This window comes from Lactuca serriola, chromosome 9, assembly GCF_051521515.1.
Source record: "Lactuca serriola cultivar US96UC23 chromosome 9, Lser_US96UC23_V15, whole genome shotgun sequence".
NCBI classification, from domain to species: Eukaryota; Viridiplantae; Streptophyta; class Magnoliopsida; order Asterales; family Asteraceae; genus Lactuca; species Lactuca serriola.
In genome coordinates, this window is record NC_136416.1 from 39948630 (window position 1) to 39956023 (window position 7394).

The window sequence follows — 7394 nt, forward strand, 5'->3', positions numbered from 1 at the left end:
CAATCACTTTCTAAATCACATAGTGAGTTCCTTTGGGACTCCTATGAAACAGACTATGACAAGACCCTTAATGGTCTTATCTATTTGCTTGGTGCTACTGAATCAACAATGATTTGGAAGGCTAATAAAGAAAATTTGATTAGAAGATCAACTTCCTAAAACTTTATGGAAATTGACAATGGTGACACTGGAAATCTAGAAAAAGCATTCTCTTCCCAATGGAAAGGGATCGGCCGTAGTCAACTCGGTTGACCAAATGGTAAAGAGAAAAGCTAAGTCTGTGATAGTCCCATGTACCATTACCAAAGGGTCCATATGTTAAATTGCCAAAGGAAGGGGCATTAATTGCGAAGCTGCCAAATTTACCTAAGGATGTTAAAGTCAGTAAGTTTGACTCTACTTCAGGTAAAGTCCACTATCAAACTCTGTTAAGTTTTTATTATGAGATTCTTATTACATGATGTGACTAGGTCACATATTTATGTTTTAAGAATCAAAGAAGGAAGTATATGTTGATTCTAATCGCGAAGATGGATTTTGATTGCATGGTTCGGTGATTAGAATTTTGAGTTGTTACTTAGGAGTTATGTAATATTGCTTAGGAATAGATAACAACAAGTTTTTCATATGCTTTTGCATTGTAAGGATAAGTTTTCCGCAAAGTTTTAAAAAAAATTTGGTTTTATTTATTCTAAGTATCCTTACAATGGCATTTGTGAAAGATTGTTGTTTATATGATTCCATTGATAGTAATATTGGAAAGTGGATTTGATTTTTTCATTTGTGGTAGTGTCTAAACCAACCAAACAAGGAAAGATTCTCATCACCCAAGTTTCAATTGGATAGAAACTTGGAATCATACAAGTTGTACAGTATGATGAATGAGAACTTTCAGCTTTGGAAAATTAAGACTAGTTCCTTGATCACATTTATATGTGAGTCAAGTGAAGGACTAAGGGATCGAGTACACATTCTTGTGCACTGATCAAGTCCACCACAAAAGATCTATAAGACTATTCGTCATGATTTACTAAAGTTTAGTATATATGGTTACACTTACAAGTTTAAGTGTAATTTCGATACATTGGAAAATTTTCGATGTATGGTAGAACGAATGAGAAGAATCAAATTAGGCAGAAGGATAAAAGTTTCTCAAATCTGAAAGGATGGGAGAGTAATTTAATATCATGTTATACGATCATCTTAATGATTAAGAGACCTTATCACAATTCACCCTCTAAGTGCATTCTGATAGCTAAGAAGAGGAGCTATGAATTGTTGAAGTGGTCAAATCAAGAAGATGATTCATACCTCGTTCCAAAAACAATTCTTAGAGTCATACTCCAAGATTGTAACTTGAGTGACATATCTTAAAGGAAGGTTTCTTAACACTAGCCAAATGTAAGAGTAAAAGTATCCTACTCTTGTACATTTGAAATTGGAAAGTTGTGATGTTTTGGATAAAACAAAGACCAACTATGGCCAATTGTGTGAAGTGTTTGTCTTGATAAAGAATCTGCACTATCTCTTGAACATTTGGCAAGATAGTCTTATATGTCAAGAGGACAGTGGGAGTCTTAAAGATCCTAGAAGAATTTCTAGATTTAATAAAGAATAAAAACCTGTAGTTTGACAATAGCACACGACGTGAGGTTTATAACCTATCGTGTTGACATATTTCTATTTCTGTTCCTATTCCAGTTAAAGTTGGCTTTGCATACAAATTCTTAGAGTTCTCAATTGGTTGCATAACAACTTGGAAGCAATGGGAAGCCCTTGAGCTGCCAGGTGGCAAGAAGTTTAGATAGCTCTGGCGCGCCAGCCTCGCCTGGCGCTCCCTTGCCAGCCTTGCTGGGGACTCCCTTGCCAGCCTTGTTGGGGACTCTCCCGCCGGCCCGACCTGGCTCTCCCTTGCCAGCCCTGCTGGGAACTCTCTTGCTGGCCTGGCCTGGAGCTCCCTAGCTTAGCACTCCCTTTCCAGCCTTTCCTGGTGCGCACCCGCCAGCCTTACCTGGTACGCGCCCGCAAGCCTTGCCCGACGCCTCTGGGCGGCCTCACCCAACTCATTGCTAGCTGGGCCTGAATTGGGCCGGCTCAAGGCTTGACCTAATTCCCTTTTACCTAATTGTCCCTATAAAATGAATAGTATCTCCTCCATGGAGAGGGATCTTCCCCTTAGCTCAGCCGCCATACTATACTTCGGTCGGGTGGCTCAGCCGCCACCCGCCTCCGTCAGCCACCATACACCACCACCAACACCAAGATGGTTCTCTCCAGCTAAAGAGAACCATCTCATATCTACCAAATGATCTAACCTGACCATCAGAGCCCACTCACGAGGCATAGTCCCTGGGGCGGCTCTAACAGGCTTCTCTGTTGTGACCTCGCAGATCTCTCCGCCCTAGCTGTCATCAAGAGAAGAGAAGAGAGTGAAGAGGTGGTTCGGATCGATGTCCCATCACATGTAATAAACTCCATTTTTGGTCCTTTAAGCTTAAAAGTCCCATGCATGGACGTAAAGTTCATGACTTTACGTGTTATATCGGCCTTAGGAGCCTAGATCTACCTTTGGGATGAGATTTGCACAACCGAAATCAAGTTATGGACTTGGACATAAGTCGACTTGACGAGTCGCTCATGGGACTCGGCGTGTCGGGGTTTTAATTCCACAACCTTTTCTGATTCGAAGGGATCTAGTTGAGTCTAGAAGGGGGACTCAACAAAATAGACGTAGATATGGACCTGGAAACTATGGGACTCGGTGAGTGGATGAACACACTCGACGAGTCCAAGGCAATCTCCCAACCCATGAAGATGGACTCGACGAGTTGTTCATACAACTCGGTGAGTCACAGACTAGACACACTCATATGATGAAGATGAACTCGACAAGTTCAAAGAGGAACTCGGCGAGTCAGTTTAAGATTGTCCCGATGTTGATTGAAGGAGAACTCGTCGAGTTCTTGCTAGACTCGACGAGTAGAGTCGGGTTGGGGACAAAGAAAGAATAGGGACTCGGCGAGTTGGCGGACGAACTCGACGAGTCGATTCAACTGGATGTTGACTTCGATCATGATGTTGACTTTAGCCAAGGGTAAAATGGTCATTTTACCCTAAGATCAGTTATCAGTTTTCGACAATGTACCTTTATGGAAATTTGTAGCCGGAGCGTCGCCGAAGCAGCAGAAAGAGATTTCTCACCAAGATTTGCAGCGTTCAGTCTCTCGAGGTGGGTTTTCCTTCAGTAAGAACGGGTCTAAGGCACCATTGCCGACCCATTTATATAGTTACAGTATGTCGGGGTAAGCCCGATGCCGGGGTTAGCTTGACGCAGTTTATATATATATATATATATATATATATATATATATATATATATATATATATATATATATATATTCCGAACTTCGGTCCGATGCCGGGGTGGTACCGAGAAGTAGTTATGTGTGCTTGATGTCTATGTGATCCATGCATATTTATGTTATGTGTTATATGTTCCGGACTCCGATCCGATGTCGGGCAAGCCCGATGTAGTTTATGTGAATATGTTATATGTTTACTTTCATGTTATGTTCAGTTTATTCCGGACTTCGGTCCGATGCCGGGCGGGGCCCGATGCAGTGAGCGGGGCCCAAGTTATTCCGAACTTTGGTCCGATGTCGGGTGGGGCCCGATGCACTGGGCAGGGCCCAAGTTATTCCACACTATGGTCCGATGTCGGGTGGGGCCCAATGCACTGGGCAAGGCCCAATACTTGTTATATGTGCTATTGTATGGTATGTGGTAGTTTGGGGGAGCTCACTAAGCTTCGTGCTTACAGTTTTTAGTTTTGGTTTCAGGTACTTATTCTAGCAAAGGGAAGGGCTTGGGATGATCGCATGGCACATACCACAGCTTCCAGCCTGGGATTTATTGAGACCCTGATATATATATATATATATATATATATATATATATATTTTCTCATTTGTTTGATATAGTATTTGATATGAGATTTTGAGATGCATGACACTTGGTTTTCTTATTGATTATGGATGATTATGGTTTTTATATTATTTCAAAACAAAATTTTTGGACCATGTTTTTGGGATGTTTCATAAGTATAGATCCTAAGTCACATAAGATCACATGTTAAATACTTAGTAAGTAGATGTCATAGTCCACTAAAGAGAATTTTGTTGATTCATGCCTTTAAAATAAAGCCCTAATTAATGGTAGTAGTCACATAAAGATCTAATGTTATTATACTTTCATCTGTATTAAGTTGTGCAATTTTAGTTTAATTTGTCTTAATTTAAGAACTGATGCGGTTGTGGTCTCTATTTGATCCGACGATTATTAAGGGGAAAACCTAATATTTGATGGAGTTCGTTCATTTCATTTAGAACATCACTGTGTTCCAATTTTTCATGTTTAGAACCACTTCCAAAATATTATAAATTATTCAAATTTCCATAATTGGTTCTACTCCTGGAAGTATGTAGTGATTTAATATTGTTATGGAACATTAGTAGATTGGTCATAGGGATGAACATAGCAAAGTTTGCGACCAATACTCATAAGTACTTTAAATGAAGATTTTAAGGTATTGGATCAACCAACACTTAGAGATTACTTCATGGATTATGTCACACGTAATTCTAAGATGTTAATATAATATATTCTTCGAATAGAGATGCATGAGATTTTCTCCTACAATATGTTATGTCTTGGTATCTCCCCAACGTTGTTTGTAAATCGCAATCATATAGCGATTGGCTAGATATGACATGAGGAATAGGTGGAATCTATGTAGTTAAAGTTCATTTCTTCACTTCTTCTTTAGATAGTTGGAGTCGATATCTTTGGGTCCCTCGATGATTTGGTGTTAACATTTATAATGCATATTCATGCTCAGATCAAAGTCGGTTTTCGGGAAATAGAATCCTGAATGTTTAAAATTGACTATATCTATGTCTAACATTCATCCAAATATCTTGAAGAAACAAAGGAATATTTGATCACTTACCTAAGGGTTGTCTCACGGCTCTATGTTGTGAGTATGGCAATTACATTTGGTTGTATACTCTCTACTAATTACTAGTGGATATAAGACCATATAATTTTGGTAACTTGTGCAAGTGAGAGTGAAGGAGAATGGTGCCCACAATCATAACAATTTGTAATATTATTATTAATACTAGGATTTTTGGGTTATTGTTCAATGTGTTTGGAGGATTAGTTGTTGTCGAATGTTGTTGATCTAAGTGCCTTGGGTGTGACTATGAAAGAGGAGTTCTACGTTGGACTCTTAGCACTCATCAAACAATCAAGAATCTACGAGGGTTTCTACGACTTTAAAAAGGTATGAATTATCGCATATTAAAGTTGCGATTGATAGGTTTTTCATTGATCTGGTGTTCGGCCTATTGAGGATCAAACTATGTTGCTTCCGTTGTCTTTTTAATGTTGTCTAATGATCCTCAAAACCCATCAACTCTTATATATATATATATATATATATATATATATATATATATATATATATATACACACACTTAATCTAAAAAAAGGGATATAACTCACCTTGGCTTCATTATTCAATTGATGCATCTTGATCCATCGTCGTTGCTCTTAGGCTTGTAACGACCCAAAAATCAAGGGTAAAAATTTCATTTTTAATATATCTAGAACATTGATACCATTTATTGGAAACATTTCAAATCATCATTAAGTAAAATATTTATCAGAGTTCATCCCAAAATCATTCATTGCGGAAATCATAGGTGTGTGTATTGCGATCAATCCGAGCCTTTCTTTTCTAAATCGATGACACCTGAAATCAAAACTGTAAACCGAAGCACAAAGCTTAGAGAGTCCCCCAAAGCATACCCCACGCAATCCACATAACACATACCATATTAGCTATAAAGCTACATATATCACATAAGCCATGCATACTACCATATAAGGATGTTGTGGGATCCCCCAGGGTCTTATACCTTCATGCTATGGGCTCCCCCATGGTCTTTACCTAGGAATGCCATGGGCTCCCCCACATAGTCTTATATCAAACTGCCACGGGCTCCCCCGGGGTCTTCCATGCATGACCACATAATCAACTAGCATATCATATATCACAAAAGTATCTATCATACTACATAACACATACATAAACATATAAGGATGTCGTGGCTCCCCCCAGGGTCTTATACCATCATGCCATGGGATCCCCCACATGGTCCTATATCTAACTGCCACGGGCTCCCCCCCTCCCTCGGGGACTTGCATACAAATATCATATAATCACTAGCATACCACTTAGCATAAAGCTAACTATCATACCATATATCTCAACTACAGCTAGTGTACCACATAACATAAAATGGGTCGGCCTTGGTGCCTTAGACCAATTGGTATGGTGAGAAAACTCACCTCGAATGCAGACGCTTCCCGAATGAAATCCTTAGTTGTTGTCATGTCCACTTCCTGAGCTATCAATAACGATCAATATACCAAATTAGCAACCGGGTCCCGTACCATAATCTTTAATCCATGCATGGGGTAAAATGACCCTTCTACCCCTGGCCCAGTGTGATCCAAAACTAAGGCCCAATCCCAACACAAAAGCCCGACACTATAATGACCATAACTCTTTTAATGGCCCAATTTCCAAATTTGGCCGAAACCCAATAGTCCATAAGGCCCAATTACCAAAAATTCCCTAAGACATAACCCATGGCCCAATTTTCCAATTTGGGCTCAAAACCATAATGGGCCTCCACAAATAAATATCAACCCTAAACCCTGATGGCCCAACAGGACCCAAAACACAAAGTCCAAAACCATAAGACCCATAAAGACCCATGAATGGCCCAATTTTACAAATTGGGCCCACGCTCCTTATTGGGCCCTAACCTAAGATCCAATCCTTCATTTAGTCTAGAACATGATCACTTTGATGGTCCATTAGGTCCTAAGAATATAGGACCCAAACAGATTGTGACATCCCCATTTTCACGGCCAGAAAAGACCGATGTTGTTTATGCTTTATAAAAATCAGAGTACTTCATTTTATAAAAATGTTGCGGAATTTGTTCCCAGAAAAACATGGCAAATACGTTATTAAAACATTTTCGAAGAAACGTATTTATTTCATTTTAAAACGTTTGGGATGTCATCGTTAATACAGAAACATAAGCATAAACAGAACTTACAATTATTTACACTAGTGATCTACATCTCTTTAAATCTCTCAGTGTAATGTCACTTCATATCAACACCTGTGATATAAATAAACTGAGTGGGTCAGGTTGGGAAACCTGGTGAGTACATAGGGTTTTCAACCCACAATAATATAATTATTATGTTTTAACAATCAAACAATCAACCCAATTACCCATCCCCATTATCTT